This window comes from Myotis lucifugus, unplaced genomic scaffold (genome assembly GCF_000147115.1).
Source record: "Myotis lucifugus unplaced genomic scaffold, Myoluc2.0 scaffold_9, whole genome shotgun sequence".
Taxonomy (NCBI): domain Eukaryota; kingdom Metazoa; phylum Chordata; class Mammalia; order Chiroptera; family Vespertilionidae; genus Myotis; species Myotis lucifugus.
This window is the reverse complement of record NW_005871057.1, coordinates 11,756,707-11,783,811: the sequence shown is the minus strand read 5'-3', so window position 1 is coordinate 11,783,811 and position 27,105 is coordinate 11,756,707. Positions and strand designations below refer to the sequence as shown.

The following is a 27,105-nucleotide window of genomic DNA, read 5'->3' as shown; positions in this document are numbered from 1 at the left end:
ACCCTTCAAGAAAATATCCTGTTTGATTAAACTAACTTTATTCATTCTTATAACTAGCCACTTAATCTTACTGCAGCTTGGTTTAAAGATAAAAACCATTTGATGTTAATACAACTAACATGAGGATAGGTGAGGTGCCTGAGAATTTGTCTGGGCTCCTTTATTTTCATTCCAGCCGTGCTCTCTTTTTAAATGACCTGCAAATTTATTTTTTGTCAGCCTCCTTTCACCTCAAGTGACACAGCCTGTGTTCCATAGATAACAAAGGAGAAATATATTCAATGTTTTTTTAATAATCATCTCCAAACACATGAGCAAAGCAATATCTGAAAGATGTTTTCATCTCACTAATTAGGTTAGACATCTCAGGAGAACAGTCCTATTTGCTATATTTTTAATGGAAATGTTTCTGTTTTGGTTGAGAATCTTGCAAGAACAGATTTCTCCTTTTATACTTCCTGTTGGAACTTCCATGTAGAAAAAGAAAAGCAACATTTTCTCTCTGATAAGTTGGAGAGCATGGATTGTGAGTGACTTACGTAGAAAGACCATGACTCTTAAATTTTAAGGTGCATATTATGTCACACGGAGTTGTGTAGAGTGCCAGGAAATACATACTTAGTGGTGGTAATTGACATGCCACCCCCCACCCAAGAATTTTGCTATTTAAGTGCAGCATTCATAAAGTTCTTAGGTTTTAGTATAGGCCACTCAGATGGTAGAACACAGAACACTTCTGTCTTTATTTGAAACATTTTTCTTTCTATGGGTTATGATTGTAAATGTGTCGGTTATCAGCTCTGACTCCTGGCGAATAAGTGGTGTCCACAATGTCCTGTCCTCGACAGCCCTGCTCAGCTCCTGTAGACTCAGGCCTGTGGCTTCTTTTATGGAGTCTCATATTTGGTTTTCCTCTTTTCTTGCTGCCTTCTCTTTTCCCTAGCAGTATTGTCTTTTCCAAAGGAACCTGCCTTCTTATGATGTCCCCTAAGTAGGACAACTTCAGTTTTGTCATTTTTGCCTCCATGTTTCAAGCTTAATTTGCTCTAGGACCCACTTGTTTGTTTTTCCTGTGTCTAGGGCAGTGGTTGGCAAACTGTGGCTCGGCAAACCGTGGCTTGCAAGCCACATGCGGCTCTTTGGCCCCTTGAGTGTGGCTCTTCCACAAAATACTGACTTCTGCGCATGGGCCACGAAGTTTCAAGCGCACTGTATGTGCACGCCTGCACGTGGTATTTTGTGGAAGAGCCACACTCAAGGGGCCAAAGAGCCACATGTGGCTCGTGAGCCGCGGTTTGCTGACCACGGGTCTAGGGTACCCATAGACTCTTCTCTAACACTGTATTTCAAGAGAGTCAATATTTTTTTCTGTCAATTTTCTTCTCTGTTCTACTATTCATAGTAATTGGAAATACAAGGGTGTGGATGACCTTAGCCTTGGTATCTAATGACACATCTTTGCTATTGAAGATCTGTCCTAATTTTTCTATTGCTGCCCTTCTTATTCTCAGCCTTCTCTTGATTTCCCGGCTGCAGTGCCCATTTGAGTTGATAACTGAACCAAGGTAAGTAACATTTCAACACTTTTAATATATTCATCGTATATGTTAAAGTCAGGTATTTCTTTTGTAGTCATGATTTTTGTCTTTTTGATGTTCAAATCCAGCCCTGCGTTGAAGGTGAATACTTAGTACTAATTGTTCTTCCATTTTCTCATTGCCGTATATTTGTCAGTCTTGTTTTCTCCACTGATAGTGAGCTCTTTGAAGGTATTGGGGTAAAATGCAATGCCAAAGAAGCATTGAGAATTAAATAATATCATATGTGACAAGTGAAAAAAACAGAGAAGCAAAAGGCAATCTTATATAATAAAAGCCTAATTGCTAAGTGTCGGGTCATCTGGTCATCCATTCAACCAATCAAAGCATAATATGCTAATGATTTGGTAAGGGCGCTCAACCACTCGCTACAACGTGCACTGACCACTAGGGGGAAGATGCTCTGACCAGTAGGTTAGCTTGCTGCTAGGGTCCGGCTGATCAGGACTGGGCAAGACAGGCCAGACATGCCCTGAAGCCCTCCCGCAGTCCCTCCCCGGCTGGCCAACCTCCCGCTTCCCTCCCTGGCCCCGATCGTGCACCAGTGGGGTCCCTAGTTCTGGCCTGCACCCTCTTGCAATCCGGGATCCCTCAGTGGATGTCAGAGAGCCAGTTCCAGCCCAATCCCGCAGGCCAGGCTGAGGGACCCCACTGGTGCACTAATCTGTGCACTGGGCCTCTAGTTAAAACATAAAATAATTATAATTATTGGGTTCTTTCTCCTATTGTCTGGCACATTTGCATCCTCTTAACATCTGTTGTAGGTTCTAGTCAAGAAATTAAAGTATTTGTTAAAGTAAATAAAAGGGATGACCTCTTTAGAGGTTTCTAAGATTCTAGTATTTATTTTTCAATCTTAAGTTTTATTAAAATACTCGAATAGAATGCAATGCAGACATGCTATACAGAACATAGACCAAGGATTTCTGATAGGGAGTCCATGGAAGGGATTCAAGGCTCTTATGTCCTTGATGTTTTATGTTAAATTGAGTCTGTGTATCTGTACATTTTCCTGAGTGTTTGGCCTTTCATCTGGGATTCTTGACCTTTCCTCCTCCCAGTTCAAGAATCATGGCTAATAGGTAACTCTCTACATTTATTCTATGTCCTAGAGCCAGCTATATGAGATTCACTGGACAAGTGGATTTGAGAAAGATCCTTCCTACAAAGACTGAAATGACATTTTGCAAAGACAACAGTACCCACTATGCTTTAATTTAGGAATGTTCAGGGGATCCCTTTCCAGAATTCAAGAATCGTGCTGAAAATACCAGAGGCTATTAATACTGCATGTATATTTACTTTCATGACTTGGCAAGGGCGTGAGCTGCAACATGCAATCTTCTCAAAGATGGTACTGTGAAGGTTGGCTAGCAATCAGGCAGATGTCTGAGGTTTGGCAGTAATGCACCCCTCCTCTTCCTCCGCCTCCTCCTCCTCCTCCTCTGAGCTTCAGAATGATCCACATAGTGCACTTGTATTTTCACTCTCTGTAGCTCTAGTCTTTTCTAGTTTTAAAAGCATCTTTATTGGGATACTAGAGGCCTGGTGCACGAAATTCATGCACAAGTAGGGTCCCTAGGCCTGGCCGGCGATCAGGGCTGATTGGGGCCTTCCTTCCCCCCGCTGCCGGTTGCTGGCCAGAGCCTTCCTTCCAGGCCGGGGCCTTCCTGCATTCCATGATGCCCCCTGGTGGTCAGCGCACGTCACAGCAAGCGGTTGAACACCCAGTTGGTCAAACTCCTGAGGGGACAATTTGCATGTTAGCCTTCTATTATATAGGATAATAGATACATTATAAAATTCACCTTTTTAAAGTGTACAATTTAGTGTTTTTTAGTACATTTACTGAGTTGTGCAACCATGACCACTATCTAATTTTAAAACTTATTTTAAGACTCTTTTCTAATGTTTTCTTCTAATAGCTCTGGAACAACACTGTTTAATTTATCTATACTAATAAACGGGTAATGTGCTAATTAGACCGGATAGACTGGACATCTTCCGGACGTCTTTCCAGACAAATCCACGGTTGCGGGGGCTGAGGCAGAGGTGGTTAGGGGTGATCAGGCAGGCAGGCAGAGCAGTTAGGGGTGATCAGGCAGGCAGGCAGGTGAGCGGTTAGGAGCTAGTGGTCCCGGATTGCGAGAGGGATGTCCAACTGCTGGTTTCGGACATTCCCCAAGGGGTCCCGGATTGGAAAGGGTGCAGGCCGGGCTGAGGAACCCCCTCTCAACCCCCTGTGCAGGAATTTCATGCACCGGGCCTCTAATTTTTTAATAAGAAGTTTTATACTCTAAAATAATTCCTATAGATAATGGGCAGTCACAAGTCTTCATAACATATACTGGCTCTATATCTTCAAATGCCAGGATTAACTCTTTGTGACTCAGTGTTTACAAAGATAGTGCTAGTCCGTGTTTTAAATGTGGATAATGTCTGCTAGACAAAATAATGATAATAATAATAATAATTAGGTCAGACCATTTGAATTTGACATTTTTCTAGGCCAAAACCAGTGAATCTCTATACCAGGGGTCCTCAAACTTTTTAAACAGGGGGACAGTTCACTGTCCCTCAGACCGTTGGAGGGCCGGACTATAGTTTAAAAAAAAAAACTATGAACAAATTCCTATGCACACTGCACGTATCTTATTTTGAAGTAAAAAAACAAAACGGGAACAAATACAATATTTGTATTTGCATGTGGCCTGCGGGCCGTAGTTTGAGGACCCCTGCTTTATACTTTCATAAGGTTCAACATAATAAAGATTGCATGAATATTCATTCCCACTCCCTTTGCCTTGCAAAACTTTGAAAGAAGATACTATGTTTTAGGGTCATTAAAAATAAAACAACTTGTTTCTGCTTGAAACACACAGCTAAATTTTGTGGATTTTTTGTGATTATGTACAAATTAAAATATTCTCATTCACAATCTTTATTCATTCATTCAATCTCAAATATCTACTAAGTACCTCCTATCTGCCAAGATAGATGGTAGGAAGAAAGATATAGTCTCAGCCTTAAGGGACACATTTTTGCTGTACTTCCTTCTGGCATTCTATATTAATTTATTGCTTTATAGCCTTGTGATGTGTTTGCATTGTCATCTTTAGCAAATATATTAACCAATTAGTTCTTGGCCTCTGTTGCTGCATAGGTAAGCCCATCCCTCCTTTCCTTCACGCATATAAATTTCATTACACAGATGACTTTTTTCCTCTCTAGTTCCCACATTCACAAAGTAGACAATCTCCTCTCAATGTTTCTAGATTGTTAAGAGGTGTCGTTTTGTGGTTTTCCCAAGTATAATCACTACCTGCCTGAGTCTTGGCTAAATGCCAGTGAGTGTCAATTCTTCAATTTTGGATGTAGATTTAATTAACACACAGTGTCCAGGATTAATATTCAAATTTCATATGTGATAAAAAATCATCAATAATATACAAGACACATATAAGTAATTTGCACATATTTTTAGTATATTGGTAAATTCCCAATACATTTTAAATATTACATTGGCCTTTCAGCTATCCAGGGGATTTTACCTGTTTTGAATTAAGCTGGAGTGTACTCCTGGACTTTTCACTTGGGGTAGAGAACGACATGTATCTTTTAGTAATTTTCTTCCAGTTACTGCTCCTGAGTAGAAAAACAGAATGTTGGAAAATTAGGTTTCTGGGTTTACCCAGAAAGAACATGATACTCAGGAAACAATATGATGCTAACAAGGATAATAGTGTTAAGTTTGTCCAGAACTGATAGAAAACAGAATTGTGACTTTTGGAGAACATGTTATCCCATTTCTTCATTTTACAAACGAGAGAATGGAATCCCCCCCAAATTAAGTGATTAGTTCAAAGTTACTTAATTATTTGTTAAAAATTCAAATCTAATGATTTAGATTCTCAGGACAATGCTCTTTTTACTAATGCTTTTTCCATTTTATATGGGAAAAGATTTACATTCTACTTCTAACATGCACTTCCTTTTAAATCAAAGACCTGTTTTTTTCAATTGTCTTTTCTTGCCCTAACTTAAACTCCATTTAACCTCAACTGGGGTGAACAACCTACAGCAGTGGTCCTCAAACCTGAGCTACTATCAGAATTGCCTGGTGGTTTTTCTAAAACAGATGCTGGGGCTGACCCTGAGTTTCTGATTCAGTAGGTCTGGCATGTGAGTACATGTGCAAAAATTTGTATTTTTCAAGAAGTTTCCAGGTGATGCTGATATTCTTGTTTTGGGACCACACGCTGAGAACCATAAACCTACATGAAGCAGGTTTAACAATTCCTCTATCAACAGGGTTTCCAATGACTGTGGCCCCTGTTGCTTAATCCTTTAACCTCTAGAAGTTTAATACATGATCAAAATACCCACCTTAAGCTCAGTTGCACTCAGTAGTCTCCCAGCATTGACGTTCACATTGAGACCAGTGTGAAAATGACTACTTATCTTCGCAGATGGATTGTTGAGTCAGTCTGGAATAAGAAGGTAGCTGTTTAACACTTCTGATTAGCACTCACAGCTCCCAAGCCCTAGCCTCCAGACTGGTGCCTCCTTCTCTTTCCCTTAACAAAATAATTAATGTTAAAAATTCCAATGATAAGAAGGTAGCCAAAAAATATATTTTTTTATGAAGCTCCTCATATCTTCACTCCTTAAAGAGGCAGATAATTAAATATCACTGTAGCAGTCAGAATTCTTAGTTGCAGAAATAGATGGAGATTAGCCAGTGTAAAGAGAAAGAGATTGAATATAAGGTATCAGGTAGTTTATAGAATGTGAGTGGTCTTAGAAGAAACTGGGTCCCATGCAGAACCCTCTGCGAAATGTGAGTTCTAACTTTCCAACCTTTATTCTACAAGAAGAAATGCTAGAAGGAGATTTGAAGGGGTGTTGAGAGAACCAGTCTGCAGTATCTGGCACTATTACTGTGACTGAATTGTGGCTTGTTTTTTATTCTCAAGGTAGTTGCTGGTTCAATATCAGTCCTTGGTTTTACATACAGACACAATGATTTATGAATTAGCCCAGTGTTGAAGTCGAGATGTGGCAGTAAATGACCAGTAAAGGGAAAATTTTGTAAATAATCTTCTAGTACACTAGCAGAAAGGTTAGTGACATCTAGTCCTTGGGTTCCTGAGATTTCAGGATTCACAATCATCTTTTATTTGAAGAAAAATTTTTCTAAAGACAGTTTGGTGGCTATTATAACCCAACCCAATACTGATTACTTCATTCCTGATGGCAGTAGTGTTTATATTTTATAGTATGTTTATACTATGTTTCTGTAGTGTGAGACTATTTATTGAACTTGGAATTTTGAAAAGTATATTGACTACCATATAATATGTTAAGGATAAAGATTCCTTTTATCATTATCTCATAGGAAATGTTATATTAAAACATCATCGGCCTTAGTAATCAACAGGTCTTATAAACTATGAAACTTGAGATGTCTTAGTTTATAATTACAACTATGTTTAATTTTTAACTTTTGTAAATGGAACCATAATGTATAAGCTAGGTTATTATGGCATGGGATCCAAAGCTGAAGCATCCTGCTAGTGATATCATTATAATAACCGGTTATGATTTAACAGTAAAGGAGTATAGGGAAGACTAATAACATAGGCATGCTATTTGTACAGCTTTGCTAGAAAGCTGTAATTTAACACTCTCTGTTTCCCACTGATGGACGGGGGAAGGGACTGGACAACAGACATGTGCCCAGTAAGGTCTGAGTGATGTGGAAAGATGCTTATCTGTCAGTCACACATGGAAGCGATCAGTGGCCAGAATAGTTGTGGCCACTGCAAGAACGCGGAGCCTGAGTATTTAAACTAGACAAAGGGAGTTCCTCTCGGCTCTCTTGCTTGCTGTTTGCACCTGACTCCTGTTGCAGAGGGTGCATTCCCCTGCATTTGCCCATGTGGCTCTCAGCCATATGGGCTCCACACAGTGAACTTTAATTAGTCTGATGCTGGACTGGCCCTGGTTGCAACATGGAATGGAAGCTCTGGACCCTGGCCCTGCTTTTGGCTCTACTGGAACCCCAGCTGCACCTTCTTCAGGACTGGGGTAGGGGTAAGGGACTTTGCAACCTGGGAACTATAACTCCACCCGTATAAAGTCTTCTACCACATCTCATTCTCCTGTGGGGGCTTCTGAAAATGCTTATTTCAGTGGTTTCCCAAGAACCCCACTCCCACGAGCATTGGGAAAATCTGCCCCTCTACTTTCTCCAGTAATACTAGGATTCTTCATTTTATTCCATGACAGCATTCACTGGTGGCTATTAAAACAAAGATACTCACAGTGCAGTGAGAATTTACTTTTCAATTATCTGCCTCTCTGGAAGTAGGCAATGCAGGGCTGGTGTATTAACCCTGGTATATTTAACATACAGCTTCCGTCTCTGTATCCAACATGGGTTAGTTATAACCACTCTCTCCAGACAATGAAACAGGGCAAAGAGGAAGTGGGGGGCACATCCCTCCTAGTTAAGGGTGAAACCTGGAAATTATACACACCATTTCTGGCTCACATGTCATTAGTCAGAGCTTAGTCACAGAGCCTAGTTGCAAAAGAGGCCAGGAATTGTCTTAAACCCTGTGAAAATCTGGGTGGGGTATTTTAATACCAGAAAGAAGTAGCAAGTGGACATTAGTGGATGGCTAACAGCCTTTGCTACATGGCTTACCAGAAATCAGAGCTACTTTGTAGGTAAACTCTGCTGTGGCCATCTGTGATTCTTGAAAGGGTCAGTCAGAAGAGTATATTATACTAATTTCTGGTAAACAGATTAGGAAATAAAAGAATCTCAGTGTTGAAAGGTATCTCAATCATCACCTAGTCTAACCACTCAACTGAGAATCTCAAATTAAGCACCTATCTTTTAGACTTGCCCAAAGTCACAAAATTATTGGTGATAATCAGGACTAGAATCCAGAGAACCTGGAAAATTTCATTTTCTTTCTACTGCTCCTGGATGAACCCTTCTGAGCTTTGTTTTTATCATGTTATGGTCGGAGAAGAGATATGTGTGCGTACTAAGCTGTAACTATCTATGTATTTTTAGAAAACTATTAAATGCTGTAGAATAATTGAGCTTGTATACTGAACTGGAAGGCTGCTTTCAGTTATCAAAACAGTGAAGTATTGTTAGAATACGGTTCATTATTATATATAGACTAGAGGCCCAGTGCACCAAAATTTGTGCACTTGGGGAGGGGGTTGTCCCTCAGCCTAGCCTGCACCCTCTCCAATCTGGGAGCCCTGTGGGATAGGGCCTAAACCAGTAGTCGGACATCCCTCTCACAATCTGGGACTGCTGGCTCCCAATGGCTCGCCTGCCTGTCTGCCTGATTGCCCCTAACCACTTCTGCCTGCCAGCCTGATCACCCCTAACCACTCCCTTGCCAGCCTGATTGACATCTAACTGCTCCCCTGACAGCCCGATTGCCCCCAACTGCCCTCCCCTGCCGGCCTGGTTGCCCCTAACTGCCTTCCCCTGCAGGCCTGGTACCCCTGCAACTGCCCTCCCCTGCTATCCTGGTTGCCCCCAACTGCCCTCCCCTGAAGGCCTGGTCACCCCTAACTGCCCTCTTCTGCAGGCCTGGTCACCCCCAACTGCCCTCCCCTGCTGGCCATCTTGTGGTGGCCATCTTTGACCACATGGGGGCAGCCATCTTGTGCAAGGGCGTGATGGTCAATTTGTATATTACCTCTTTATTATATAGGATGACCACATAAGTTAGCGAAAGGGTATTAAAGTGGAATTCAAATGACATAACATAATCTTCATTGAGATCTGACTTATTTTTAAAATAAGGAATTGGACTAGATGGTAATCTATTTAAGCAGTGGCATAGCATAGGTTCCAACAAATCCAAAGAGATGCCAGTCATGAAAGACTTGACTGGGCCCTGGCTGGTGTTTCTCAGTGGTTAGAGCATGGCCCATAGACCAAAAGGTCGTGTGTTCGAATCCGGGTCAAGGGCACAAACCTAGGTTTCAGATTTGATCCCTGGACCCAGTCACTCGTGTGGGAGGCAACTAATTGATGTATCTCTCTCATATTGATATTTATCTCTCTCTGTCCCCCTCCCTCCCTCCCTTTTGCTCTCTCTGAAAATCAGTGGAAAAAATATCCTGGGATGAGGATTAACAAAAGACAAAAAAAAAAAAAAAAAAGGACAAATAAAACAAACTTGTTGGGGGAACTGGTACATACTGGAAGAATGTCACCCAGCTTTTGGCCATGTAAATTTTCTTGAAACTGAATTGCACAGTAAAAAGCTGTCACAGCCTGCAGCGTTAGTCTTCATCATCACCCTTGGTACTTGTATGATAAAGGGCTAAATGGAAGCTTCCATCTGATGACTGGTTGTTAGTTTTAGACCTCAAGTTTCAAATAAATATTTTAAGAAGCAACAAATCTCCGTAAGTCTGTCCTGGAACAATGTGAAAGTATCGTCTGTTTAGAAAACCCTGAGTTTCTCAGGTCCTTCTATAAAACAATGTAGAGACTGGCTTCTAAAATGGCAAGGAATCCACTTGGCCATAAAAGACACAGTTTCTAGAGCCCAATTCAAAAGCCTGTCACATTTCATTATGTTTCTAAAGAGCTCAGCTCCTAAGAGAGCACAATTGTGGGCCTGTAGGTGAGTCTGAATATAATCTTCAGTAAGGTCTAGAGATAAAAATTTCAATGAGAACAGAATCCATTTAGGATAAAGTGGACAGAATAATTCTAAATTATGGCTTTGAAATTCCCCCTTCTCTTCTAGGAAAAAGATAAGGTAAAACACTCCAGCTCATGGAACATGAGCTACTAATTTCCTAAAAAAGACAAAAGGAGGGGAGAATATTGCTCTTATGTGGAAAGAACAATTTTCTTTAGCCTCTATGTTGACAATGAGAGACTGTGTCAAGGGAGAAAGTGATAGGAGAGGCAGCCTTAGATCAAAACAAAGAATAAAGGAAAGCTAAACAATGACTCTTATCAGTTCTGAAGGTGAGTTCACCTTCCTGGCTTTCAGTTCTTGTTCATTGACAGGACGCCATGACCACAGGGCTGAGTCTGCTCTCTGCATCTCTGCATGTGCGCGTGCGCATGCATTTTCATCATTTATAAATAGTGTTTCCCCTATGGTATTTTTTTCCTGGCTCCTGGAAAATGCATAAACATAGAACTATCATCACAGGCTCACCTTATTTACACAAGAATGTGGAAAATGAATTTATGAAGAGTACTCACTATTTTGGAACGGAAAACAAGTTTTCTTCTAGGCTATGAAAGCATTTGCTAGTAAAGGTCAAATGATCTGCAGAGCTGGAAAAGGCGCTCAGATCACAAAATCCCACTGAGAGGGTAGTGCTTCTGGGAGATGGGACCCTTGTCACCCAGCTCACCTTCTGTATGTCTGAGACCTGTGGGAGAAGTGGAAACTTTTGTGTTGGACAAAGGAGAAGGAGATGGTGTTGCACTATGGCCTCTGTTGCACTATTACCTATCTTTCTTCTACAGCAAACATGTCAAACTCAAAGGCTAACACGGGCCAAATAAACAAGGTTTAAGTTTATGTTGGCCGCCAAAAAACAATTTTTATAGAAACATAGCTTCAATTTTTGTAGGTTTATTTCGATAGAGACATGCTGAATACAAAGGGCTGAAATAAATGAGTAATCGTTAACATAAAATAATAGGACATTTTAATAAAATTAATATTTTTTCCTGAACATTAACTTACCAGACACTGAGTAACTACACCAATTAATAAGCGTAACACAAATAAACCTATTTTTCTTGATCTCCGAAAGTGAAATATTTCCTGTTGTGCACACCAAACAAGTCAGTCCAAGACTAATGATGTGGCCATCGGCTGCTAGAATATTCGCTGCTAGTATTAGTGGAGAGAAATGGTGCGCCCGTGCATAAGGCGCATAAGGGAAATGAATGCAACACGATTATAGTAATCAGTCATTAGCGAACATTGTAGTTCATTATTAATAATTATGTATAACAGGATATTGTAAAAATTAAGTTACAAAATTTTTATTAAAATGTTTCTTACATACCGTTATGTTGGCTGGGCCGCAAAAAATATTCGTTGTGGGCCACATGCGGCCACGGGCCGAGAGTTTGACATGCTTGTTCTACAGCATCTAGAAAACAGCCTCTCAGTTCCTCCCCTCAGAGGCCTGATTTTTGAGGCTGTGTCACTCTGGGCTGGATAAGTAGAACAGGAGAAAGAAGGAGGTTTTGCTAAATGTGTTAGCAAGGTATCTGACCTTGTCCACATCCAGCTTCCTGAAACCATCATTTCAGGGTTCATAGATATGCGGGGTCTTATGTTTCCCTTGCAATTCTTTTGAGTTGAAATGAATCTTCTTTTACATTCTCTTTCCCTCTCCTTCTCTGTTTTCCTTCCTTCTTCTCTTTCTGTGCATTTTTCTCTCAGATTTTCTTTTGTCTTTCTCTTGTACATGCCACCAGGAGAAAGTCGTGATTGTCTTGTTGAGTTCCATCCACATTTCAGAACAGTCTTGGAAAGGTGTGTTTTTTACAGGAACTTAACCTGTCTGCAACTTAAGGCTCTAGAATGGGCCTTAAATTCCATAATCAAGATGGCTCTGGGTTCATTTTTCAGATCACTCTGAAACTGCATGGTTCCCTACCGTACTCAGTCAACTTGTTAGGAGTAGATTAGTAGCCTGACCTACAGGATAAAATTATGTAGGTTAATGAGAAAAGGCTTTCAAAATGTGAAATGTAGTGGTGGGGTAGAAAAAAAAAAGAGCTTTGGGATATTCCACCCCTGGTAAGTAGTGTGGGAATCTGCCTATGTGTATTGTGGGTGTGCATATGTGTGTTAGTGTGTATATTTGTGATGTGTGTGTATATTTGCACTTAGGGTATGTATTTGCATTTGATGTATTTGCATTTGATATATTTGCATGTATGTGCATGGTGAATTTATACTTAGTGTGTATGTATGTACTTGGTGTGTGTTTGCAAGTGTTATGTGTTCATGTGCATTGTGTGTGTTATAGGTGTGTGGAATGTATGGTGTATGTGTCTCCATTTGTATATGATATGCTTGTAGTATATATTAACATGTGACTTGTGTATGTTAGTGGGTGTGTGTGCATGTGAGTGGGGTATGTGTATATAATGTGTGTGTGGGGTGCATGTGGTATACATATGTGTGGTGTCTCTTGGTGTGTGTGGTGTGTATGTGTGTATAATGTGTTTGTATGTGTGTGTTGTGTGTCTGATGTATGTGTGTGTGGTGATGTCAGAGCCAGCAGGAGCACTGCTCAGAACTACTGAGTTGCTCTGAGTCCATGTGTTCTAAATTCTTCCCGATTACGCCAGGGCAGTTCCCTTCTCCAACCCTGCGTGCTGTACTCACTGTTGGGAACTTAGCCCAAGTTCCTCCTTTATCCTCTGCTCACTAGTTACAGGTGTTGGGTCCTAGCCCATCTGCCTGGGGCCGGACCTCTTAGGACGCTGGGTCTTAGATGGAGAACCCATGAAAACTTGTGGGTGTATAAGAGTGAGTCTTTATTGCAGAAGCCAGTGGCACAACAGTCCTATACAGGCAAAGCAGTCCTTCACAGCAAAGTCCATACAGGCCGGCAGTGGATACCGGCTGGTGAACAGATACATTTTTCCCACAAAAGCAGCATTAGTCTCTCTACCCATAGCTCTTATCTGAGCAGCCGCACGCTGCCCCCTAGACTCACTGCCTCACATCGCAGCGGTACCTAAGCTCTCTGGCTCAGCAGCTTCTCCTGTCTCCCCTGCCCAGCACACTGGCTGGTTAACATGGTAGCTCTATCTGAGCTCTCTATGAGCTCTTAGCCTTACATCGTAGCAGTACCAGCTCTCAACTCCATCTCTCTAGCTTCGTCTTCTTCACACTCCTTCTGCCCAGCTGCTCTCTGCTTCTTACACTAGCTGGTCAGTAACCTATATATTACTCCAGAGATAAAGAAGGCTAGTTGCCAACAGTGACATCAATCATTTGGGTTACAGAAGGGCACAGCGTACCGTGAGATCTGTGTATGGTATCTTAGCCTAGGTGCGGAGTGGCCTTGGACAGTCCGGTGTATTGACAACAAGGCCTCTGTGCTTTAATTGGCCTTGACTACTAGGCTTCTCTGACGTGGTTCCCACAGGCGGCATGCATACATTGTAGCTGTTTGTGTGTATGAGAGAGGGGTGCAATGCGATATAGCTATAGGTAGACATTTATCCTTTAGTAGTTCCAGATTCATTGAAGGATTATTCGAAACCATTACTGCAATTTGTTCTGTCTTGAAATAAGCTAGATATAACAGTATCCTATAAATAACTGCTCATTTTTCTTAGTTCTTCCAAAGTCATACTAGTAAGTTGAAGTCAAGAATGCCTAACCAGTTCTTTCTAATAGATTTCCTGGACCCCTGGGAGCTGTTTTTTTGTTGTAAGGCAGTGGGGGGTGGGGAGAACAGTGTTGAATGTTAAAAAATAGACTTATTCATGGACGTATATATGTGTTTCATTGCAAGGCAGAGATATTATTAGATTTGCATTGGCAATAGCCCTTCTCATACTTCAGGTTGATTTTGTTTGGCTCAAATTGAGTCTTCAAAATTGGATAGGGTTTTATTTCTCAATTTGAAAATAATCTTACCCATTCTCAAATGGCATGACAAAGAACCACGAGCGCCTCTAAAAATAAAAATCACATCTTCTGGCAGCAAAAACTCCACTTTCAATTTTTAATATCTCTTTTTATTAGGCTTCTGAAAAATAAACCTGCCATGGACAGAGACAGGATGTGAATACAAACTACGCTTGCTAAACACTCAAACCATTTGTCCCTACGTGCACTCTGAAGAGTTGGTCTAAAATGCAATTTTCAAACTGAAACAACAAACCTTTTCTCAGAATCCGGGGCAGAGAAGCTGAGGTAAGGCCAGTAAGAAGTGCGCCAAATTCTAATTACTCCTCCGGGAGCCAGCCATCGGGCGAAAACCCGCCTAATGTTCCGTCTCCTGCACCATGCAGACGCACACGCTGACATATTTCTCGTTCTGTTGTTTCCTGCCATTTGGAAATGTTGCTATTTGTCACACACTAAACAGAGGAGGAGAGGACAGCAAAGTGCATTTCAGTTTCTTAGGCAATCTTTGTAAATAACCAATAAAGTGGCTGTTTTGAAAGGCTTTCTTTTCTTGTGTGGGTGCACTGTCAGGCTGTCTGAGAGTCTCTGTCTTGGAACCTCAATGGCAGTAGCTGCTCACAGGGGCCTCAGGGGCCATGCCCGCCATAAGGGAGCTGAGTGCTCAGGGCTGGACCTCGACCCCTCAAAGCCCCATTACATTAAGTAGAACAGCTTCACTTGAAAAATATTTTTGTAGAGCGGTTTTCTATAACATTTAATTCAAGGTAAAAGGTGTAGATAAGCAACTGCGCTGTAACCTTACAAGGCATAGGCACTCTGTGAGTGATGCATGACAACTTAGGGACCATCTCATGCAAAAGAGTAGCAGGTGGCCAACTCTCACAGTGACCATGCTCCCCGGATCCAGCAGCATCAGCCATTGATCAAAGGAGTCATCCCTGATTCGAAATCTCTTTGTTGCCCCAGTTCTTCCCTATCAGAAGCAGCATTAATTGACTGTGAAGCTGGAAAGATATGCAAGAGGTAGACAATGACAGGACTTATAAGTCAGGTTAAAAGGTGGACTTTATCTTCAACATCATGAAGTTCCATAGTTGCAGTTTCAGCAGGTTTGAGTTTCAGGGAAAGCATTGTTAACTGCTGGAGCTAAAGAGACCAAAGAGAATGCTTTTTTTTTCTTCTTTCCATTTATATATATAAATAAATAAATGTATCTTTGTGATGGATAAGAGTAAGTAAGAACAGAGCACTTGCGAAATAAATATTTATTTTTTCAGGTATCTAAGTTATTTGTGTGTGTGTGTTTTTTTTTCCAATTTATCCAATAAATATATGAACGCCTACTCTATGCCTGCTGGCATCGTTCTAGGTACCGGGACAAAGTCATTTCCCTCATGGAGCTTACATTCTAGAATGGGAGAGATAGACAATGAGCAAATAAGTAAAATGTATAATCTGTTAAATGGTAATAGTAGTTAAGAAAGCAAGAGGAAGAGAGAGAGAGAGAGAAAGAGAGAGAGAGAAGAGAAGAGATATGGGACATGCAAAGAGTGGCAGGGGAGGTGGGAGTTTTTTAAAAAGATATGATGGCCATGGAAGACCTCTCAGCAAAGACCCAGTAGGGGTGAGGTGCGGGTTCCTTGTGTGGTTATGTAGCGAACATTCAGGCAGTGGGAACAGCGGGGTTAGACTCTAAGGGAGCATCAGAACTGAGTGCTCAAGGAAGAGGAATAGGCCAGTAAGGCTGGAGTTACGTGAGCATGGGAAGCAGAGTAGAAGATGAACTCCAAGGGGTTGGGGATGGGGCACAGAGCAATGTAAACTTTTGACTTTACTATGAGTGAGATGGGAGTCGTTTCTGAGTGGAGGAGAGACATGAGCTAACTAATGATTTCACATGACCTTTCTGGCTGCTGTGCTGATAGGGACTTTTGAGGGTAAGAGTAAGGCAGGGTGACCAGTTAGGAGTAAGTTGCAGTAATATAGCTAAGAGGTCATGGTGTCATGAACTAGAGAAAATGAGAAATGAAAGTACAATTCTGGCTGTAATGCAAAGGTATTGCAAACAATGCCTTACCCTGCTAGAACAATGCCAGCAGGCACAGAGTAAGAGTTCATATATTAGCTGAGTAAATTGAAAAAACAAATAACTTGAATACCTGAAAGAATAAATACTTATTTCACAAATGCTCTGTTCTTACTTACTCTTATCATCCATCACAGAGACACGTGTTTTTTTTTTAATGGAAAGAAAAAAAACAGCCCAAAGTATTCTGTCTGGTCTCTATCTCCAGCAGTTAACAATGCTTTCCCTGCAACTCAAACCTGCTGAAACTGCAACTATGGAACTTCATGACTTTGAAGATAAAGTCCACCTTTTAACCTGACTTATAAGTCCTGTCATTATCTACCTCTTGCATATCTTTCCAGCTTCACAGTCAATTAATGCTGCTTCTGATAGGGAAGAACTGGGGCAATAAAGAGGATATACTAAAGGATTGGATTTAGGTAATGAGAGAAAAGAGGAGGGAGAAATGGAAGAATAAAGTTGCCATTAACTGAGATGAGGAAAATGGAGGGTGGGTCAGGTTTGGTGGTGGGGTGGGGTAGGGGGATCAGAAATCCAGTTTGGGACATGTTAAGTTTAAGGTCAAGAAAGCATTGAGTATACTTGACAGCAGTTGAGCAGAGAGGTCTAAGCTAGAGTTATAAAGTTGGAAAATCTTAGAATAAACTAGATGTGATCACTAAGGAAACTGATGTTGGCTAGAGAAGAAAGTGAAAGTGGACCTAAATAATAATCTGGTACAATCAAATTCTAAATTCTTTGATACCTCCCAGAAGCCCTTTATCAGGAGTTCCATACAATTATTTCCCTAATTTTTCATCTCTCAGTAACCAATTCTGTTCTAATGCAACAGTTTTATTTTCTACTAATTCAAAATATAAATATTACTTTGCTACATATTTGGTTTAAATCAAATTCACAGGTAACCAAGGAACCTAATTTAGAGTTTTCAATGTTTCCATGGCAACATATATTCTACACTCCAAATAAGCACCTTTCAAATTACCTTTGGAACATTATCTAGTTTCAATTTGGAAACTGCCTGTAATTCCAACTTCAAAACAAAACAAAAAACAACACCACATAAATTTTTATCATCCATTTTATCTTTCCATTTGAACAAATATTCTTCATATTCATCATTTAAATTTATAATACAATCAACATATTTATTTCTTTGAACTTTAATATATTACTTATATTTTCATTATCAGGGCTTTTTCTTTCTCACTTGATTATCTTCCTTTCCTTTGGCCTTTGTCTGACCTTCCATTCAACCCCATAATGTACATTAAGTGTTTTCTAATTTTGCTGATAAAATCATCTCTATTTTAAGTGATGACTGCGAATTTTGAATGTTAGGGAAGTATATCCACTTCCTCCCATGCATGCCTTATTGACCTGAAATTAATTCCAGGCCAGGCTTGACTGGTACAGTCTTTGGGGTGATTACTCTGTTTTCTCTTCTGTTGTGGGTTCCAGATTGTTCATGACTGTGAGGAGTAGGAAAGAGGATGAGTAGCCATTGAAGTGATGAAAATTGAATGAAGCAGCAACATAGTCTGTTTCTCATTTTTGTTCAATTTTTTGGAACCCCTCGAAGACACACCATCATTTCCTCTGGCTGCACCTTTTTACACAAGGACTAAATTGTATTGTTCCCTAGTTTCTAGGTAAACCAATTTCTTTTAAAACCTTTCATTGTGTATTTCAAGGATGCCTTTCTGATGGTCATTGTGGCAGTTTGCATGGAATGGCCTATCTAATCAAGAGGATCTCCCAGATGAAGCTTTTTTCCCTGTTAATCACAAGCAGGTTTTACCCTCATGCTATTAACATTAATCTCTTTGAAAAACATTGAGTTTCAGTATTTGCAAGGAATGTCTTTAAATCGCATTCTTTCAGTTACACCATTCACTGAGTTAATCTTTGGATAAGGTGAAATGTCACCGATTTCACCAGAGCATTTCTCAATCTCTTTCATTTGTTTCAGTCCAACAGTTTCCTCCTGACTGGGGTAATGATCACTATGTCCTGCAGTAAAATTCTTTGGCTCTACTGGACTGGAAAGCTGAGATTACTATTTGCACTTCTGGTTCACGTTTTCTTTGCCATTATTCTTTTATATGCTCTGAGGTAATTGGAAAGTAATGCATGAAGGTATTATCCTTTTGCAATAGAAAGAACATAGGAAAGGGCATCTGGAGATCTGGACTGTGGGCCCATAAATCAACGGACAAATACCCTCTTTATGTTTCAGTTTAAGTGGGGTTACAGTGCCTTCTCTACAACCATTATGGTGTAGATTACATGAAGCTCTCAAACTTGGAAAAGATTCACTCTGCACTATTTGTGGAATCAGGACTTCTCAGCTTTTAAAAAATTATTATTTGACACATTTATACAGAGTGGGGCAAAAGTAGGTCTACAGTTGTGAGTACCCTGAAACACAATTTAACAGGTAAGAAAAATTGCTGGTGAAATTTTAAAAGTGGGGGGCGGGTGGGGAACAAAGGAGGGAAAAAAGAATAACAACAGAGGAGATGAAGAGAAAAAAATGAGAAGAGAAATATATGCAAAGGAAAATGAGGGAAAGAAAACAAGAAATAGAAAAATAAAGCAAGAAGGCTTCTATATACCAAGTTGGTCCCTTCCCTCAGTGTGCAATGAGAAGCCCACGGAGGTGCAGTTCTCTATCTGACCCTCCAGTTTGAGCGGCCATGCCTCTTTGTTCAGATCTACAAAAACTTTTTTTCCTGGTGACTAAACCTTGGTATTCATAAATGCTCATCTCTTCTCCTTTTGGTTAACAGGAAGGAAGCTGAGGGATTCTATCCATACTTTTCTCAGTCTTCCACTTTAAAGATGTTAACCTTGCATGAGCATGTAGCATGAAAGATGGCTGCAATGAACACTGGTAACATTTCTATGTGTTGATCCATTATGAATTGACATCAAAAATTCTGTAAGAAACAGCAAATCCATTAACAGTTCTGAAGAAGGCAGCACCACAAAGGTTTATGTCATAAATTTAGTACTTTAGAAGCTAACGATAAGTAGAATGAATGCCTATTTAAAGAAATGAGGTTAGGCATACAAACTTTATTTTTATTTCAACATTATAAAACCATGAATTTATAAATAGATATAGAAACATAGTCCTTTGGATATATGTCAGGACATTTATAAATGAGAGCTTAATATTTTTACAGAACAGTAATAATAAGAATTCTATTCAGGTGTTTGCTAGAACAGTCTCTCATGGCAAGTTGCTTCTGGGTAAAAATTTTTATGCTAATTCTAGTTTATGTTGTGACTGGCCACAAGTTTTAATATGGACATTTGATTTTAACTACCATATACATTTAGTGGTTATAATTGAATAGCTCTTAAATAAAAATTTCATTTTGAACAAGAAAAAAACAAACCTGGTAACATTATGTGATTAAAATGACAAGGCACTTATTTGAAAATATAATACATAAGCTCTGAGAAATTCTACACATTTTTAGTGACTCCATTGTTAGCTAGAATTATGAAGCTTTGCAGTCCCCCTGTTATTAAAGGAACTGGCTATTTTTTGACAGTGTTGATAAGCATCTTTCTGATACCGGTAATTTCTAAGTTACTGGCCACTTCTCTTTTCTGTGAATCTTTGTGGGTGGATGGCTGCTACACAATTCATGTGGCTTACTTATCTGGGCAAGTCTCAGGTAGAGAAGTTACTTTTTCTTAAGTAGAATCACTTAGTTATGGCTTACATTATCTAGTGTTACATCCTTCAGTCCATCCATCCATCCATCCATCCATCCATCCATCCATCCATCCTATTTCTCTCTTATTTCTTTTCACAAAAGACTACGATTTCTTCAATATCCTAAGCTTGTTGAAATCTGGCCCTTGTATGTTTTATCTAATTATCCAACAAGGATAGTTTGTTTTGCTTCTTCTTTCTTCTATCATAAATGATCACGATATAGGTCAAACTTCTTTGAGAAAGCGTGGTTCTTCATGATTAGTTTTTAAAAAGCAGTCCTACACAGAGGATCACTCTGAAAAATATATATAATGAGAAAATATGTTTTAATCTATATTATTGAGTCCATTAGATATGATACATCTTAAGGTTGTATGTCATAAGACTTCAAGAAGGAATGAAGAAACTAGAGTTCATGTAACCACTATAGGAGGTGCTAGGTACCTATAAAAGTAATCACAATTCATATTCATCATAGTCTCCTGAGGTCCTGAGGTATACTTATTCTTTGTTGTTGTTGTTAATCCTTACCCAAGGATATTTTCCCATTGATTTTTTAGAGAGAGTGGACGAGATGGGGAGAGACAGAGAGAGAAACATCAATGCAAGAGAGACACATCGATTGGTTGCTTCCCACACTCGCCCCGCATGCAGGATCAAGCCTGCAACCAAGGTATGTGGCCTCAACCGGAATCAAACCCAGGACTCTTTACTTTGCAGGCCGATGCTCTATCCACTGAGCCAAAGTGGCTAGGATGAGGTATACTTATTCTTTCACTTTTATGTATTTGGTCAGGGTGATACCAAATCAAATGTAGAATTAGAAATTGATTTCATGAACACTTGATTCCAAGGAGGCCTGTGACCTCTCCTCCCTACCATCATGTCTCTGGTGATTCACTCCCATGTTCCCTTTCTTTGCAGATATTATACCTTTACTCAAATATTTCCTCTAATACATTAAAAAATAGACTAGAATGGATAAGAAAATTTAATGTGGTTTTAGTAATGGAGGTCATTATTATATCTTAGTAATAAATGAGAAGGAAAAACAAGTAAAATATATTAGGGTATACTGGAAGGAACAACAAATGAGCCAGGGTTAGAAGCCCTATCTATTGTGTGACAGAGGAAGAAGTTGACCTCTCTGAAGTATATTTTCTTGACTGAAAATTAACAACACCTGAAGTATATGTTTGACATGAACACTAAATGTGATATATATGTGAATGTGGCTGGATCAATAAATTGTTTCTTTCCTTCTTCTCTGTGCTTTGCCTTCCTTATCTGAAAATTGATATTATTGGAATAAATATGCTCTAAATCCCTTTTTGGGTGTCCCTCTGGAATGGCACCATAAACATTAACTGCATAATAAAATTAATTATTTGGGTATAGATCAGTGAAAGTCATAAGGAAGTATAAAGTTGTGCAAGCTTAAAAAATACTAATTCGAATTCAGTCATTCATTAGTTTAAAACATATTATTTATTGATTGTATTTTCTGTGCCAATCACAGGTGAGATGTCAAAATGGACAAGGTCATGATTTTTATGCTTAAGGAATTTACAGGTTTTATGGTATAGTGGTATGGAAATTGTTAATTATGAAATAACTAGAGGCCCGGTGCACAGATTCATGCACCGATGGGGTCCCTCAGCTTGGCCTGCACCCTCTCACAATCTGGGATTCTGGGGGATGTCGGATAGCTGATTTTGGCCCAATCTCTGCATGCCTGATCTAGACAGGAGGGAGCCCAATCCTGTGTGTTGAGCATCTGTCCCCTGGTGGTCAGTGCCTGTCATAGCGACCTGCGACTGGTCGTTCAGGCATTTGGTTGCTTAGGTTTTTATATATATAGACTAGAGACCCAGTGCACGAAATTCATGCATGAGAGGGGTTTTCCCTCAGCCCAGCCTGTACCCTGTCCATCTGGAACCCCTCAAGAGCAGTCAGATAGCCCTTTCACAATCCAGGACTGCTGGCTCCCAACCGCTCGCCTGCCTGCTTGATTGCCCCTAACCACCTCTGCCTGCCAGCCTGATCACCCCTAACCACTCCCCTGCCAGCCTAATTGACACCTAACTGCTCCCCTGATGGCCCGATTGCCCCAAACTGCCCTGCCCTGCCAGCCTGGTCGCCCCCAACTGCCCTCCTCTGCTGGCCCGGTCACCCCTAACTGCCCTCCCTTGCCAGTCTGGTTACCCCCAACTGCCCTCCTTTGCCAGCCTGGTCCCCCCCAACTGCCCTCCCTTGTAGGCCTGGTCCCTTCCAACTGCCCTCCCCTGCTGGCCTGATTACCCACAACTGCCCTCCCCTGATGGCCATCTTGTGTCCACATGGGGGTGACCATCTTTGACCACATGGGAACTGCCATCTTGTGTGTTGGAGTGATGGTCAATTTGCATATTACCTCTTTATTATATAGGATAGGACTAGAGGCCCGATGCATGAAAATTTGTGCAAGAATAGGCCTTCCTTCCCCTGGAACTTGGAACCCAGGCTGGCTTCCCTCTGGCCCCGGCTTCATCAGAAAGAACATCTGGAATGATGTCTGGAAGATGTCCAGTCTAATTAGCATGTTACCCTTTTATTATTATAGATATGGTGTGAATTCTTTTAAAAAGTGGGTAGAAGATGCTATGAATGAAGAGTGAAGATTTTACAATAGAGGTGACGTTGAAGCTGGGATTTGAAAATGGAGGATTTGAGCTGATGATCCAGGGTAAAGGACTTTTCAGGAAGAAAAACCATTCTCAAAGTTACAGAGGCAAGAGAGAACACAGTGTGTTCGCAGAAAGGCAAGAAGGATGGAGTGGTTGGAGTGTTGGGTGCACATGTGGATGAAAAATGAAACCTGACCTTTCATGTCCTGCTGAAAACTAGAATCTTCATCCTATAAGTAATGCCATTAGAGTAATAAGAAAACACTGTTTTACCCAAGACAATGTCCTTATTAAATCTGCTTTAGAAAGGTAATAATTGACCATTTGGAAGATGAAATGATAAGAGGAGAGACAAGATAATCAGTTACTGTGAATGGGAGATGTTGAAGATTGAATTAAGGCAGAAGCAATAGGGAAAGAGAGGAAGAGATAAATTCGGGACATATTTAGGAGGTGGACTTCTACTTAATTGAACATAGCTAGTGGAAGAGATGGAGAGGATATCACTTGGTTATCAGATTTCTGATTTGAGCAATAGGAGTAGGTGCTGGGTGGGGAAATAAAAATAGGAAATACAAGGGGGAAGAGTTGAAGAAGGATAGAGTTGAGTTCAGCCTTGGATATATTGAGTTCAAGGTATTGATTGGATATCTAGGGAAAGATGCCCAGAAGTCAATAGTTTTATATATTGCTTGATTACCCAACCACGCTCTCTGTCCATCTTCTCAGCCAGACCACCTCTACATCATCACAAATAATAGCAAATGGTTTCTTAAAATTTAATTATCCCTATTTACCATCTGTGGGCACAAATAGGAGGACTTCTTCCTCTATTTCCCTCCCAAAACTTTATCTATGGTCCAGCCTCTTCTTCAGCAAAGAGGCTTAGCAGGGCCATCACCCCTATGAAAGGGGCCATGCTTAGAGAGCCTGGCAGCATCAGGGTCAGAGGCCTATGCAAGTACACTCTAGGTAGCTAAAGAGCTGTAAGTAAAACATGTGTATAGTGGTTTTAAAGCATGTACACAAATTATTTGGGGCTTTTCCCACCTGTGAAGTCTAATCCTCTTCCCTTTGAATATAGGCTGGCTTTAGTGACTAACTTCTAGTAAATAGAAAGCAGCAGAAGTTATGTTGCACGCCTTCTGAGACTAGATCATAAATGGTGATTCAGCGTCTACCAGGCTTCCTCTGTCTCTCAGGACATTCACCATGGGAGTCCCAAGCTAATGTGTGAGAAGTCAGTAACCCTGAAACTGCCATGCTGGAGAGACCATGTACAGAGTCCAGTGGACATATAAAAGCTAAGATTCTGATCACCATTTCCAAAGTGTGTGGAGTTTTTTCCACACCCAGCAATTCTGCAACAACAACTGGGTGTGCCACAATTCAACTCAATGCCAACGGTGTCTACCCAGAGATGCTATCAGATTTCACCAGTTAAGGGTTCAGTTCTACAAGATTGCCCCAACTTTGATGCTAATTACAAGCCCAGGTTGTCACCTCTGCTTCAGACTGACCTGCTGTAAACTGGAGGTTCTAATGACCCCCTTACATCACTTAAGAAAACATTTTATTTACTAGATTACTGGTTTATTGTAAAAGGATGTATAACTCAGAAATAATCAGATGACAGAGATGCATAGGGCAGGTATATAGGAAGGAGCTAAGAGCTTCCCTACACTCTACTTTCCCCGAATCTCCATGTGTTCACTACCAGGAGTTCTCAAAACCTGTCCTTTCAGTTTTTTATGGATGCTTTATTACATAGGCATGACTGAATGAAAATGAGCAATAGTGACTGAACTCAATCTCTAGCCCCTCTCCCCTCCCTGGAAGTCGTGGGCTGGACTGGAAGTTCCAGTCCTCTAATCAAGGTTGCTTTGCTTAAGTACTTTACAAAAATCACCTCATTAACATGACAAAAGACCCCCCCCCCCCATTGCTCTGAGCAAAGGAAAATATAGTACAATAAACACAACATCACTCAAGTCCGGTGGTGCTAACCCTCTGACTCTTCCAGCATCAACCCTATCAGACATGTGGGGAAGAAAGACTGCAATGATTCCAGCCCTTAGTCTTCGGATTTTCACAGCTGACACTGTTCTTGCTGAGCCCTGTCCAAATTGCAGTTTCATGAACAAAATTAATTTTGTTATTATTTTAAACTACTAATTTTGGGGTGATTATATTACATTTAATAATTGAACACCCCACAAATCCATGAACCATCATAATCTAACCTAAAAAGTATTTTACTTATTGATGCAAAGTCAACCTTTATTCATTTTGCTCTCAGACTTGTAAACTTGTGCAAGATCTATGCCAATTTATTAAAATCTCAGATTCTCTTCTATTCTACAGCATCAGCAAACTCTCCACTGCCTTTTATTCTTATACTCCAATTGACATTGCTTCTCTACACTGGCCTTTCTTCATCCTTTGGCCATTTCAAGATCTTTTTAGATATTAGGCATAATGCCCTCAAAGTCCAACTATCTGGTCCCAAATTTTAAGATTTACTTCTCCTTTTTCATGGCTGAATGATACTCCATTTTGTGTGTTGTATGTGTGTGTGTGCATCCTATATATATCTCACATTTTTTATCCATTCATTTGCCAATGAACCCTTAGGTTGTTTCTATGTCTATTTTTTTACACTTATGTAGCACAAATATTTATTAAGACATAAAATAGTGTAATCATCCAGAAAGTTTCCTTATGCCCTTTTCTAGTGAATTCTTTTTTTTAAATTTAATTTAAAATTTTTCATCACCATTTATCCTCCTATGTTCTCTTCCATCTCCACTTGACTGTTGAGAATAATGCTGCAATAAACACAGGGTTTCAGATATCTCATTGAGATAATGATTGCATGTCCTTTGGCTTCCTGCCTTCATGCATTCTGATACAGCCACATTGGCCTCTGAGAGGGTTCTCAGGCACTATGGCGTGCTTTTGCTTCTGCTTTAGCCTCCCCCTAAAACTATTCCCCCCGCAAATTTTGGGTGGTGAATTCTCAGACTTCCTTGAAAACTTTACTCCGCCTTTCCTAAAGACCTATTTAAATGCAAGTCCCCTTTCCCTGGCTCTCTGCATTCACTTTCTCTGCTTTAGTTTTCTCCATAACAGTCACCATTTCTAATACGTAATATGTATGCTTTCTGTTTCCCTCTCATGCATCACTATGTGAACTCCTTGGTGATAGGAAATTTTGTCTCCTGTGTTCATTTTTAGATCCCCAGCATCTGGAACAGTCACTGGCACTTGGGAGGCACTGTGAATGAATGAATGATATGACAGTTAGGTTGTGTTGCAGTTGACTAGTTGACATAATGTGAAGTTTCATAGGCTTTTATATGTTTATTGATTACAATTTTATTTTCATATTTGAAAATCATTAAATTTTTACCTTTCAGACATTTTCATTAGCCCTTGGAAAGTTCATGGGCCCGAGGTTCAGTGCTTCTAGTATCTAGTGAGTAGGAAACAGAGCGCAGAGAACACTTAGGTTGTTTCTATGTCTATTTTTTTACACTTACGTAGCACAAATATTTATTAAGACATAAAATAGTGTAATCATCCAGAAAGTTTCCTTATTCCCTTTTCCAGTCAATTTTTTTTAATTTAATTTAAAATTTTTCATCACCATTTATCCTCTGCACTCTGTTTCCTCTCTCTTTTGTGCTGTTCCAAGTCCCAGAACATTACTTTAATCTCCTAAATCAAGTCAGTGGAGAAAACAGTTCTTTCCCCACCCCCCCATTCAGGTTTACTGAAGGAAATCAGTTATGTATTCTTCGTCTTCCCACTTACCCTCTTCCTTTCCATGAGGGGGTATTGTGGGCTGAATTGTGCTACTCATAAATTCACATCTTAAAATCCTAATCCCCAGAAACTCAGAAAGTGACTGTATTTGGAGGTAGGTCTTCAAAGAGGTAATTAAGCTTAAATAAGGTCATTAGTGTCACTCCTCATCCAATATGACAAGGTGTCCTTATCAGAAGAGGAAGTTTGGAGCACACACACAGAAGACCATGTGAAGAACATGCAAAAGAGATGCCCTAAGAAGGAACCGACCAGGCTGACATCTTGATCTTGGACTTCCAGACTCCAAATGTGAGGAAATAAATGCTGTTTAAGTCACCAAGTTTGTGGTACTTTTTTTTTTGTTTTTGTTGTTAATTCTCACCTGAGGATATTTTTTCCATTGATCTTTAGAGAGAGTGGAGGGAGGCATAGAGACACAGAGAGAGAAACATCGATATGAGAGGATCGAGCCTGCAACCGAGGTACAGGCCTTTGAATGAAATTGAACCTGTAACCC

The 27,105-nt window shown here is 40.3% G+C and overlaps 1 long non-coding RNA gene across 1 annotated transcript in view; it reads left to right on the top strand.

Annotated features, from left to right (window-relative positions):
- Positions 1–26,884, top strand: part of LOC111824954 — a 43,763-nt gene extending 16,879 nt beyond the window's left edge. The window contains exons 2-3 of the long non-coding RNA XR_002828038.1: positions 1,512–1,565; positions 26,016–26,884. This is a non-coding gene — a long non-coding RNA (uncharacterized LOC111824954). The remainder of the gene's footprint in view (positions 1–1,511; positions 1,566–26,015) is intronic.
- Positions 26,885–27,105: the final 221 nt, after the last annotated feature.